The sequence below is a fragment of the Pelophylax lessonae genome (genome assembly GCF_965119305.1).
Source record: "Pelophylax lessonae genome assembly, chromosome: 9".
Taxonomy (NCBI): domain Eukaryota; kingdom Metazoa; phylum Chordata; class Amphibia; order Anura; family Ranidae; genus Pelophylax; species Pelophylax lessonae.
The window spans coordinates 246,316,976-246,331,250 of record NC_138776.1 but is presented as its reverse complement, the minus strand read 5'-3'; the positions used below and the strand labels follow the sequence as shown (position 1 = coordinate 246,331,250).

General features: G+C 43.8%; 1 protein-coding gene across 1 annotated transcript in view; it reads right to left on the bottom strand.

Moving 5' to 3' along the window:
- The window catches only part of LOC309564355 (uncharacterized protein), a gene marked incomplete at its 3' end in the record, with an annotated part of 715,072 nt that overhangs the window by 567,798 nt on the left and 132,999 nt on the right, over positions 1-14,275 (bottom strand).

Sequence of the window (14,275 nt, the reverse complement as noted above, 5' to 3'; positions counted from 1 at the left end):
TAAAAGTTCTGGAGAAGTCAGCTGAAAGTTTCATTGCACATGGATTTTCTTCACTCTACAAACAGGCACTTTGAACTCCTTCACATTCAAAATCAGAGCTGGGATGCCAATGTCAGCCAAGCCATTACAGTCGTGTTGCATGTCAAGACTTGTACTGCTTATACACATATGCAGTCAGGTAACCTGAGCTGTATCACCTATATCTAGGATCAATTATACACATGAAAGGACTTGCAGGAAGATTATGATTTGTTAAAATAACAATAGAAGAGATTTTAGACCAAAGAAGAAAGTTTGATTAGTGTAGGTCTCAGGAAACGGAGATTCATGACAATTGAAGAGATGGAAGACCAAGGAAGAGATTGATAGACGAAGGACCTAGGACTCAGGACTTGGTGAATAATGACAATAGAAGACCAAAGAAAAGACTAATAAAAGGTAGGATTTAGGAATTAGAGATTAATGACAATGGAAGAGATGGAAGACCAAAGAAGAGATTGATAAACGTAGAACTCAGGACTTGGAGATTAATGACAATAGAAGATAATTGAGACACAAGAAGAAAGTTTGGTAAGTGTAGGACTCAGGATGGGAAGAATAATGACAATGGAAGAAATAGAAGACCAAAGAAGAGATTGATAAAGGTAGGACTCAGGATGGAAAGAATAATGACAATGGAAGAAATAGAAGACCAAAGAAGAGATAGATAAGGGTAAGACTCAGGACTTGGTGATAACAATAGAAGAGATAGAAGACCAAAGAAGAGATTAATAAAGGTAGGACTCGGAAATTAGAGATTAATGACAATGGAAGAGATGGAAGACCAAAGAAGAGATTGATAAACGTAGAACTCAAGACTTGGAGATTAATGACAATAGAAGAGATTTGAGACACAAGAAGAAAGTTTGGTAAGTGTAGGTCTCAGGACTTGGAGATTAATGACAATGGAAGAAATGTAAGAGTAAAGGAGACATTGATAACTCTAGGACTAAGGACTTGAGAATTAATGACAATAGAAGAGATGGAACGCCAAAGAAGAGATCGATAAAGGTAGGACTCAGGATGGGAAGAATAATGACAATGGAAGAAATAGAAGACCAAAGAAGAGATTGAGAAGGGTAGGACTCAGGACTTGGTGATAACAATAGAAGAGATAAAAGACCAAAGAAGAGATTAATAAAGGTAGGACTCGGGAATTAGAGATTGATGACAATGGAAGAGATGGAAGACCAAAGAAGAGATTGATAAACGTCGAACTCAAGACTTGGAGATTAATGACAATAGAAGATATTTGAGACACAAGAGGAAAGTTTGTTAAGTGTAGGTTTCAGGACTTGGAGATTAATGACAATGGAAGAAATGTAAGAGTAAAGGAGAGATTGATAATCCTAGGACTAAGGATTTAGGAATTAATGACAATAGAAGAGATGAAAGGCCAAAGAAGAGATTGATAAAGGTAGGACTCAGGATGGGAAGAATAATGACAATGGAAGAGATGGAAGACCAAAGAAGAGATTGATAAACGTAGAACTCCGGACTTGGAGATTAATGACAATAGAAGAGATTTGAGACACAAGAAGAAAGTTTGGTAAGTGTAGGTCTCAGTCCTAGGATTATCAATCTCTCCTTTACTCTTACATTTCTTCCATTGTCATTAATATCCAAGTCCAAAGGACTTAGGAATTAATGACAATAGAAGAGATGAAAGGCCAAAGAAGAGATTGATAAAGGTAGGACTCAGGATGGGAAGAATAATGACAATGGAAGAGATAGAAGATCAAAGAAGAGATTGATAAACGTAGAACTCCGGACTTGGAGATTAATGACAATAGACGAGATTTGATACACAAGAAGAAAGTTTGGTAAGTGTAGGTCTCAGGAATTGGAGATTAATGACAATGGAAGAAATGTAAGAGTAAAGGAGACATTGATAACCCTAGGACTAAGGACTTGAGAATTAATGACAATAGAAGAGATGGAACGCCAAAGAAGAGATCGATAAAGGTAGGACTCAGGATGGGAAGAATAATGACAATGGAAGAAATAGAAGACCAAAGAAGAGATTGAGAAGGGTAGGACTCAGGACTTGGTGATAACAATAGTAGAGATAGAAGACCAAAGAAGAGATTGAGAAGGGTAGGACTCAAGACTTGGTTATAACAATAGAATAGATAGAAGACCAAAGAAGATATTGATAAGGGTAGGACTCTGGTCTTCTATCTCTTCCATTGTTATCACAGAGTCCTGAATCCTACCCTTATCAATATCTTCTTTGGTCTTCCATCACTTCCATTGTCATTATTCTTCCCGTCCTGAGTCCTACCTTTATCAATCTTTTCTTTGGTCTTCTATCTCTTCTATTGTTATCACCAAGTCCTAAGAAGAGATTGATAAAGTTAGGACTCAGGACGGGAAGAATAATGACAATGGAAGATATAGAAGACCAAAGAAGAGATTGATAACGGTAGGACTCTGGTCTTCTATCTCTTCCATTGTTATCACCGAGTCCTGAGTCCTACCCTTATCAATATCTTCTTTGGTCTTCCATCTCTACCATTGTCATTATTCTTCCCGTCCTGAGTCATAGTTAGTGAGGTTGAAAAAAGACATCAGTCCATCCAGTTCAACCTATGATGTGTGTGTGTGTGTTTGCTTTTAACCGTACATTGTATACCCCTGTATGTTGTGGTCTTTAAGGTGTCCATCTAATAGTTTTTTGAAACTATCAATGCTCCCTGCTGATACAACTGCTTGTGGAAGAGAATTCCACATCCTTACCGCTCTTACAGTGAAGAACCCCTTACGCACTTTAAGGTTAAACCGCCTTTCCTCAAGTTTTAGTGTGGCCACGTGTCTTATTGTATCTCCTCTCTCTGAAGTTTGTTCCTTATGCTAGGGTCGCCAGTACAGTATTTGTACATTGATATCATATCCCCCCTCAATCGTCTCTTCTCCAGAGAGAATAAGTTCAGTGCTTGTAGTCTTTCCTCATAGCTGATGTCCTCCATTCCCCTAATTATTTTTTTTGACCTTCTCTGGACTTTCTCCAGTTCCAGCACATCCTTCCTGAGGACCGGTGCCCAGAACTGGACAGCATACTCCAGATGTGGCCGGACAAGAGTCTTGTAGAGTGGGAGAATAATCTCTTTATTTCTGGAGTGAATCCCCTTTTTTATACAACCCAGTATTCTGTTGGCTTTGCTTGCGGCGGCTTGGCATTGCATGCCACTGCCAAGCCTGTTGTCTACCAGTACCCCCCAGTACCCCCAAGTCCTTTTCCATCCTAGACTCACCCAGAGGTTCCCCCCCCCTAGTGAGTAGCTTGCTTTCTGGTTTCTGGCCCCCAAGTGCATTACTTTAAATTTTTCAACATTAAATCTCATCTGCCATGTAGTTGCCCACCCCGTTATTTTGTTCAGGTCCGCTTGCAAGGTTTCCACATCCTGCATAGAAGATATTGGCATGCCTAATTTAGTATCATCTGCAAATACTGAGATTGTACTAGATATCCCCTCCTCTAGATCATTTATGAATAAATTAAACAGGATTGGTCCCAGGACAGAACCCTGGGGGACCCCACTTTCCACACCCGCCCAATCCGAGTACTCCCCATTAATCATCACCCTCTGTACTCTCCCCTGGAGCCAGTTCTCTATACAGGTACTCAACTATGGTCCATACCTACCTTCCTTAGTTTGTACAGTAAGCGTTTGTGGGGAACGGTGTCAAAGGCCTTTGCAAAGTCCAGATACACCACATGCACAGTCCTACCTATATCAATCTCGTCTTTGGTCTTCTATCTCTTCTATTGTTATCACCAAGTCGTAAGAAGAGATTGATAAAGGTAGGACTCAGGAAGGGAAGAATAATGACAATGGAAGAGATGGAAGACCAAAGAAGATATTGATAAGGGTAGGACTCAGGACTTTGTGATAACAATAGAAGACCAAAGAAGAGATTGTTGGGACTTGGAGAATAATGACCACAGAAGAGATGGAAAAGAAAAGAAGAGAGTGAAAATGCAAATAAGGACAACAGAAAGTTACGATTATGGATCTACGAGAACTCCAAGACTCTGGTCTGGTGACTAAAAACCATAAAGTCTCAAAGTGTAGTTCTTGAATAAAGAACTAAACACAACGGCACAATAGAGTGGAGCATAATCCAAAATATATATATTTTTTTTATATAAATTTAGGATTTGGATTATAAAAGGAAGAGTAGGAACCAATGGTGTCCCAAACACAAATCACACCTCTTTCTGGTAGAAAGGGGATAGGATCAGAACATGCGTTACATTTTACTGCCGGAGAGAATTCCCATTGTGTTCTGTCCTGGCGTTACCCAAAGTATTTCTGCAAGCACAACCCAATGTACTACCACCTCCCCCCTCCAAAGTGTATTCTCCATCCATTCCTATGAACAATCCTCATGGAACCGTGACACCGCCATTGTGGTTTATGCAAGCAATGACAGCCAATGACAGGTGAACCAACTCAGTGTACAAACTGTATCTGACATAGAAAAAGGTAAATATTCTGGACAAGTCATTGCAGATGGATTTGCTTCACTCTACAAACAGGCACTTTAAACTCCTTCACATTCAAAATCAGAGCTGGGATGCCAATGTCAGCCAGCCACTGCAGTTATGTTTCATGTCAAGCCACTCCCTAGACCTGTACTGCTTATACATATGCAGTCAGAGCTCTATCACCTACATCTAGGCTCAGCTGTACACATCAGAGGACTTGCAGGAAGATGATCATTTGTTGGGGGTGACATGATCCCCCCCATCCAATCCACACAGAGTGCTGGGACCCCCCTTCTCTCATAATAAGAAGACATTATTACCTCCTCCTCTCAGGGCACACACTCTCCAAGATAACACCCCCTCCAGGCGGATTCTGTCATTACTCTTCCCTTCTCCGCCGGGCTACAATAAAATGGCCGCCGTTTCCAGTTACTCTGCGCGTGCGCGGCGCCATAGCAACCAGATACGCTTGAGCGGCCGTGGAGCGCACACGGGACCCGTAGAGCGCAGAGCGATTCTGCTAGTTAGAACCTTACAAGTAAAACCCCGCCCACCCAGGCAGCTGTGCTCAGAGCAACCGCTAGAGGGCGAATGGCCACCAAACACTGTCTTCATTCTAATAGTGGTGGGCAATTTAGTTTTAATTTAAATGTATTATGATCGAAATGTATGTTAATCCTGACTGCATCAAAACATTTTAAAATATTATTTTAGTATTAAGTTGTACCATTAAATAATTTAGTCCTTGTTTACAAATGTGTGGCATTGTAATTCGTGCAGATGGCGGCCATTTTGTTGTAGTCCATGGCCAGAGCCCACTGAGAATGCTCCAGGTGGTGGGGGGTAGGGTTGCAGCCTCATCCCTTTAACCACTTCTGGACGGGGACGATTTACCCCTTTAATGACCAGGCCATTTTTTGCAATACGGCACTGCATTACTTTAAACGGACAATTGCGCTGTCGTGCGACGCTGTATCCAAATAAAATGTATGCCCTTTTTTCCCCACAAATAGAGATTTCTTTTGGTGGTATTTGATCACCTCTGCGATTTTTATTTTTATATATATATAAACAAAAAAGGAGTGACAATTCTGGAAAAAAAAAAAAAAAAAAACAACATTTTTCACTTTCTGCTATATGACATTCCCAAAAAAATAAAAATAAAATAAATATAATTTTTTTTAATTCTTTTAGGCCAATTTGTATTCTGCTACATATTTTTTATAAAAAAAAAACATCCCAATAAGCGTATTTTGATTGGTTTGTGCAAAAGTTATCGCGTCTACAAACTAAGGAAAAGATTTATGTCATTTTTATTTTTTCTTTACTAGTAATGGCGGCGATCTGAGATTTTTAGCGGGACTGCGACATTACGGCGGACAGATCGGACCCCTGACTGACATTTTTGACACTTTTGGGGTTACCAGTGACATTACTACAGTAATCAGTGCTATATATATGCACTGTTACTGTAAAATTACACTGGCAGGGAAAGGGTTAATTTTATTGGAGAGGGAGGGGTTAATGTATGCCTGGTGCTTACTGACATATGTGGGGGGGAGGGGACTATGTGACACAGGGACAGATCGCAGGTTCAGCTATGCTGAATCCTGCAATCTGACCCTGCCTGTCACTTAGGAGCTCCGCCCGCTTTGTTTACACAAGCAGGCGGATCTCCACACTCGATTCCCCGACGATCGGGGGAAGAGCAGCGGCGATCACCACCGCTCCTCCCCTGGCCCGACTCCCGCTGTGACTGAATACAGCGGGAGCGAGCCTCCAAAAGAAAGCTCTGTTTGTGGGAAAAAAAAGGACGTAAATTTCGTTTGGGTACGGCGTTGCACGACCGCGCAATTGTCAGTTAAATTCGCACAGTGCCGAATCGCAAAAAGTGGCCCAGACGTAAGACAGCAAAATCCTCCGGTGGTAAAGTGGTTAATGGCATCCCAGTCTTAGTCCGTAGGGTTCAATATTGAGTTGGCCCACCCTTTGCAGCTATAACAGCTTCAACTCTTCTGGGAAGGCTGTCCAGCCTTCTCAAGAGAGTTGAAGCTGTTATAGCTGCAAAGGGTGGGCCAACTCAATATTGAACCCTACAGACTAAGCCCACAGTAATATTACTGCGGCAGAGTGGCTCGTTATCGTCTGCCCCGATCGCCGGGGATCTAGTGTGGAGATCCGCCCGCCTGTGTAAACACAGCGGGCGGATCTCCATAGTGACAGGGAGTGACAGATCGGAGTGTTCAGCATAGCTGGACATCCGATCTGTCCATGACTCACACAGTCCCCTCCCCCCACACACGTCAGTAAGCACCAGGCATACATTAACCCCTCCCTCTCCAATAAAATTAACCCCTTCCCTGCCAGTGTAATTTTTACAGTAACAGTGCATATATATAGCACTGATTACTGTAGTAATGTCACTGGTAACCCCAAAAGTGTCAAAAATGTCAGTCAAGGGTCCGATCTGTCCGCCGCAATGTCGCAGTCCCGCAAAAAAAATCGCAGATCACCGCCATTACGCGTTAAGAAAAAAAACACCAAAAATGACAGAAATCTTTCCCTTAGTTTGTAAACGCAATAACTTTTGCGCAAACCAATCAAAATACGCTTATTGCGATTTTTTTTACCAAACATAGGTAGCAGAAAACAAATTGGCCAAAAATTTTTTAAAAAATTGGTTTTTACATCTTTTTTGGGGGGAATTTCATATAAAAAAATGTTAAAAATATTGTTATTTTTTCAAAATAAACACTCTTTTTTTGTTTATAGCGCAAAAAGTAAAAATCGCACAGGTGATCAAATACCACCATAAGAAAGCTCTGTTTGTGGGAAAAAAAGGACGTAAATTTCGTTTGGGTACGGCGTCGCACGACCGCGCAATTGTCAGTTGAAGTCGCACAGCGCCGAATCGCAAAAAGTGGCCTGGACGGAAGACAGCAAAATCCTCCGGTGGTAAAGTGGTTAAAGTTCATGTGCGTGTAAAGGTAGGCGTCCCAATACTTTTGGTTATATAGTGTATTAGGCAACAAGTGAACATGTTGTCCCTGCAATCTAAGTGTTTAAAAAAAATGAGCAAGCGTAAGGATTTAGGCAACTTTGATAAGGGCCATATTGTAATGGATGGACATCTGGGTCAGAGCTACTCCAAAACTGCAGCTCTTGTGGGATGTTCCCTGGTCTGCATTGGACCGGAGCAACCAACTGTGGTTCAAGGAAGGAGAACTGACCAACTGGCAACAGAGTAAGGGGTGGCCAAGGCTCGTTGATGCACGTGGGGAGTGAAGGCTGGCCTGTGTAGTCCCACCCAATGGTAAAGCCCCGTACACACGATAAGAAATTCGGCCGGGAAATTTCGTCCGACGACCGATCTGCTGATTTTCGGATTGTTAGTATGGTGCTTTCGACAGCCAACTCCGACTTTTCGGCTGACAAAATCCTGGTGTGCAGGCATTAAAATTTTTGTCCTCCATCAAAACACGTCCAATTTTCGTCTCATTAGTACAGATTTCAATAGGGAAAAATCTTATGAGCAAGACTAGGCATGCTCAGAGACGAAAGAACACATAGAAAGCAATCCAACACATGACATCACTTCTGAAGTAGAATTCTATCGTACGGGAAAATTCGTGTGCAGTCTAGAGCACATTCCAACCAACAGACACCACTCTGGACAAAAGACGGACGACCGGTCGGCGGAAATTCATTGCGTGTGTACGAGGCTTAAAGCTCCTAAAGCTCAGATTGCTGAAAACATTCATCCTGGTCCTGATAGAAAAGTGTCACCCACTGTGCATGGCAGTGTGTTGTTTAAGACTGGGTAGCTGCAGACCGGTCCGGGTGCCCATGCTGACCCGTGTCCACAGCCCAAAGCTCCTAAAATGGGCACGATCATCAGAACTGGACCACGGAACAATGGAAGATGGTGACCTGGTCTCATGAATTCAAGAATGGTTTGAGGAACACAACGAGTTTGAGGTGATGACTTGACCTTCAAATTTTCTAGATCTCAATCTGATCGAGTCTCTGTGGGATGTGCTGGAAAAACAAGTCTGATCCATGGAGGGCTCACCTCACAACTTACAGGACTTAAAGGATCTGCTACTTACGGCTTGGTGCCAGATACCACAGCGTACCTTCAGAGGTCTAGTGGAGTTTATGCCTTAACCGGTTGCCAACCGCCGCAAGTACATATACTGCGGCGGTCAGCCCCGGCCAGGCAAAGTGACGTACTGGTACGTCACTAGCCTGTCACTGGCTTGTGAGCCAATAGCGGGCTAACGCGCGCCCGCTGAGGCGCGCGCCCGCCCCGGCTCGTTCCCTAACAAGTCAGTGCGTGTGACCGGCAGACCCAATATCCGCTGGTCACTCGCGATCGTTCGACAGGAAGGGAGAAAGGCAGGCGGCTAATGTAAACAAGCCGCCCGTCATTCTCCCCTGTGTAAAAATGGAGATCAGACGGTTCTACATAGTTGATCTCCGTTTTTACAGTAGTAGCCATGTCCAATCACAGTTAGAAACACGCCCCTAGGACACACTTAACCCCTCCCTCTCCAATACAGTTAACCCCTTCCCTGCCAGTGTCATTTTTGCAGTAACAGTGCATATTTATAGCACCGATTACTGTAGTAATGTCACTGGTAACACCAAAAGTGTCAAAAATGTCAGTCAAGGGTCCGATCTGTCCGCCGCAATGTCACAGTCCCACAAGAAAAAAAATCGCAGACCGCCGCCATTACGCGTTAAAAAACAAAAATGACAAAAATCTTTCCCTTAGTTAGTAAACGCAATAACTTTTGCGCAAACCAATCAAAATACGCTTTTTGCGATTTTTTTTTACCAAACATATGTAGCAGAAAACAAATTGGCTGAAAATGTTAAAAAATTTGGATTTTTACATTTTTTATGGGGGGGGAATTTCATATAAAAAAATGTGAAAAATATTGTTATTTTTGCAAAATTGACGATTTTTTTGTTTATAGTGCATGATCAAAAAAACGCACAGGTGATCAAATACCACCAAAAGCAAGCTCTGTTTGTGGGGAAAGAAAGGATGTCAAATTTGTTTAGGTACAGCGTCGCAGGACCGCGCAATTGTCCGTTAAAATCACGTAGTGCCGAATCGCAAAATACACCCTGGTCAGGAAAGGGGGTAAAATCTTCCGGAGCTTAAGTGGTTAAGGCTGATCTGTGTTTTTAGGTGTAGCCACAGACCAGGCAGAGTGCCCACGCTGACCCATGTCCACAGCAAGAAGCACCTACAATGCCCAAAGCACCTACACTGGGCACGTGGGCACCAGAACTGGACCATGGAGCAATGGAAGAAGGTGGCCTGGTCTGATGATTTCAAGAATAGTTTGAGGAACACAAGTTTGAGGTGATGACTTGACCTTCAAATTCTCCAGATCTCACTCCAATCGAGGATCTGTGGGATGGGCTGGAAAAACAAGTCCGATCCATGGAGGCCCCACTTAATAGCCTACAGGACTTAAAGGATCTGCTAATGGCGGCTTGGTGCCAGAGTCCACAGCCTACCTTCAAAGGTCTGGTGAAGTCCATAGGGGTTATGATGGGTGGTCATTATGTTATGGTGTTTTCAGGTTGACATTTACTTTCCTCCTTGCCTGTCGGTCCTGGTGGCATATTCATAGCTAGATGCAACACTATCGGTGTCCTCCTTACTGATGTCCCCTTCAGGCCTTCACCTTTAAATACTGGTATTATCCAAACCCCATTACTGAGGCATATCCAGTAGTGTATATTATATACTAGCTCACTTCATGGGATTGCAGATCTAGGTGCATCTTATTTCACTGCACACTGTGAGCTTCCCACAGTTTGCATTAGAAGCTGCAGCAATTCAGATAGAGCCAGCCTCTTTTCTTGGCTGGAGAACATCCAGCACCATCTAGCTCTCTCCTTCCCAGCCTGACTGTCCCTGGTCGGCCACTTTCATTCATTGGACTTCAGTTCTTTCAACCATAAAGGCTTACCATCACATGTGGGCATTCCCTTAAACAGTCTGCATGCAAATATAGCCTGACTAGGAATGCCCACTTCTCCAGGCTGACATCCAGCCACTAAGGCATTTGATATTAGAATTACCTTTCCCAAGTGCCAGCCCACTTCTTGCAGCAGGGATGACGGTTCTTCAGAGGAGTACTGAGGCAGGGCGCTGTGATGTTTTCAGGAAGCCATGTACTGCACTGTGCCAGCCCCTCCTAACCAGCCATTATCTGCCTGCATTGCATAGAGCAGGGGTCCGCACCCTACGGCGCGCCGCTAAATGTCCAGGCCGCACGTGATGAATTCACATGCACCCGGCCTGCAGACATTTTAAAGTGGTTGACAAACGTCCCAGTGCCTGTGCTTTATTAATAAAACAGCACCTATACCTGACTTTGAGCGCCACTCGGCGCTCATATGACCCGCCGGTTCTCCCCTCTCCAGGTCTGACAGCTAGAGCGGGAGGGGCTGAGAGTCCCCCACTGACCTCAGCTGGGAGGGGAGGAGAGAGCTGGCCGGTCACATGAGCGCCACTCAGAAATCAGGTATAGACAGCATTTTATTAATAAAGCACTTGGATGTTTGTCATTAGCAAACAGAGACATTTGTGTAACAAAGTGGCTTAAGAAGTAACTGCGGGGGGGGGGGCTGTGTAATGTAAAGAGAACCAGAGGTGCGGGGCTGTGTAATGTAAAGAGAACCAAAGGTGCGGGGGCTGTGTAATGTATAGGGAATCAGAGGTGCGGGGGCTGTGTAATGTAAAGAGAACCAGAGGTGCGGGGGCTGTGTAATGTATAGGGAATCAGAGGTGTGGGGCTGTGTAATGTATAGGGAATCAGAGGTGTGGGGCTGTGTAATGTATAGGGAATCAGAGTTGTGGGGCTGTGTAATGTATAGGGAATCAGAGGTGTGGGGTCTGTGTAATGTATAGGGAATCAGAGGTGTGGGGCTGTGTAATGTATAGGGAATCAGAGGTGTGGGGCTGTGTAATGTATAGGGAATCAGAGGTGTGGGGCTGTGTAATGTATAGGGAATCAGAGGTGTGGGGCTGTGTAATGTATAGGGAATCAGAGGTGTGGGGTCTGTGTAATGTATAGGGAATCAGAGGTGCGGGGGCTGTGTAATGTAAAGGGGTCCAGAGGTGCGGGGGCTGTGTAATGTAAAGAGAACCAGAGGTGCGGGGGCTGTGTAATGTAAAGAGAACCAGAGGTGCGGGGGCTGTGTAATGTAAAGGGAATCAGAGGTGCGGGGGCTGTGTAATGTAAAGGGAATCAGAGGTGCGGGGGCTGTGTAATGTAAAGGGAATCAGAGGTGCGGGGGCTGTGTAATGTAAAGGGAATCAGAGGTGCAGGGGCTGTGTAATGTAAAGGGAATCAGAGGTGCGGGGGCTGTGTAATGTAAAGAGAACCAGAGGTGCGGGGGCTGTGTAATGTAAAGAGAACCAGAGGTGCGGGGGCTGTGTAATGTAAAGGGAACCAGAGGTGCGGGGGCTGTGTAATGTAAAGGGAATCAGAGGTGCGGGGGCTGTGTAATGTAAAGGGAATCAGAGGTGCGGGGGCTGTGTAATGTAAAGGGAATCAGAGGTGCGGGGGCTGTGTAATGTAAAGGGAATCAGAGGTGCGGGGGCTGTGTAATGTAAAGGGAATCAGAGGTGCAGGGGCTGTGTAATGTAAAGGGAATCAGAGGTGCGGGGCTGTGTAATGTAAAGAGAACCTTTATAGCGGAGTTCCAGCCTCAAAAAGCGAAAAAAAAAAAATCGATTTTGGGCCATCCGCTTGCTGAATGTCACCTGAAAAAGAAATGGATGCTCCCGATTATTTTTTGTTCACTTACCTTGTTATAGAAGAAAATATACCTACCTTCCTTCCACTTGTTCCCTCTGCGGCCGCAGCCCGCGCCGTCTTTTCCGGCTTGCGATGACTCCTGTGAGCTAAACGTCATCGCTCCCAGGAGTCAATGCGCCTGCACCAGCCCCACTCGTCACTTACGGTGCAGGTGCGTCATTCCCTGCTAAAAAGCTTCTGGGCATGCCCAGAAGCTATGCAGGGATGCCACGCCTGCACCGGAAGTGACGTGCAGGGCATTCTGGGACTCCGACATCACGGAAGAGGACGCGCTGGCTTCAGCTGCCCACACCTGAGATGGCAGCGCTGGAGAAGAAATTTTCAAGGTAAGTATTTCTTCTAGAAGGTAAGTGCGACCCGGGACAGTTCAGAGGCTAGCCATTGTGGAATGCACTAGCCCTGACTGTCCCGGGGGTATTTTTATCTAAATTTCACCCCCGAGGCCGGAACTCCGCTTTAAGATCCCCCTCCCACAGTGCAATTTGGCCACACCCACTGTTCAATGCAGTTCCGTGGGGGGCATGGTTCAGTTTCTGCACCTAGTCTCTGAGAAAACAAGCCCCGTATAAAATTGATATAGTCTTACAAATACAACTGTCCCATAATGCTGATGTGGCCCACAATGAAATGGAGTTTGACCCCTCTGGTAAATGCTATATTTTTTGGAGTTACCCTTTAAAACACCTACCACCCATAGAAGAAAGAAAAAAGAAAAAAGAAAAAAAGAAAAAAGAAAAAAAGAAAAAAGAAAAAAAGAAAAAAGAAAGAAGGGAAAGAAGAAGAAAGAAGGGAAAGAAGAAGAAAGAAGGGAAAGAAGAAGAAAGAAGGGAAAGAAGAAGAAAGAAGGGAAAGAAGAAGAAAGAAGGGAAAGAAGAAGAAAGAAGGGAAAGAAGGGAAAGAAGAAAGAAGGGAAAGAAGGGAAAGAAGAAAGAAGGGAAAGAAGGGAAAGAAGAAAGAAGGGAAAGAAGGGAAAGAAGAAAGAAGGGAAAGAAGGCAAAGAAGAAAGAAGGGAAAGAAGGCAAAGAAGAAAGAAGGCAAAGAAGGCAAAGAAGAAAGAAGGCAAAGAGGAGAAAGAAGGCAAAGAAGAAGAAAGAAGGGAAAGAAGAAGAAAGAAGGGAAAGAAGAAGAAAGAAGGGAAAGAAGGGAAAGAAGAAAGAAGAAGAAAAAAGAAGGGAAAGAAGAAAGAAGAAGAAAGAAGGGAAAGAAGGGAAAGAAGAAGAAAGAAGGGAAAGAAGAAGAATCTACCACCCATCAAAGAAAAAAAAAAAAAAAAAAAAAAGAAGAAGATCATTTGCAATAAATGCCTTTAGAATTTATTTAAAAATGTCACAAAGCTTCTTATCTGTGGCATTAAAAGTATACAATGGCTTTATTAATCTATCCATTTGAATGAATCGATTTGCGTTATTGTTTTTAGGTAAAAAGAGCACATCGATCGATTCAGTCTAACATAGTAGAAAAAAATTAAAAATCTTACGCACTTTGTTGTATTTATCTATATAGAGCATGTCAGACTTTACTAGCAGTCTTATTTACAAAGCCTGGCCCAAAGAAAAATGGATAATTTTTCTTGAGCTTTCATTGTTTAGGCTTGGAGTCTGTGATTGCCAAGAAAAATCATGAAGCATCTTTGTGAACAAACAGATGGAGAGAGAAGGAAGGTCCAGCTTTGTGCTGCGAGTTGTAACTGACGGGAGTGCCGGCAGTTGCTCATATTGGCTGAGCATACATGTTTATGCAAGAAGGATGCACCCTTGGTAGTTGGTGGACGATTAGATGATTAGATAACAGTTGATTCTCCCTGAATTTGAAGAGTGTCTGCAGAGGTCACAGACTGCCCCCCGGGTATACAATATTTTCCTTGTCCATGCCCAGTCCAGCCATATTCAGCCAG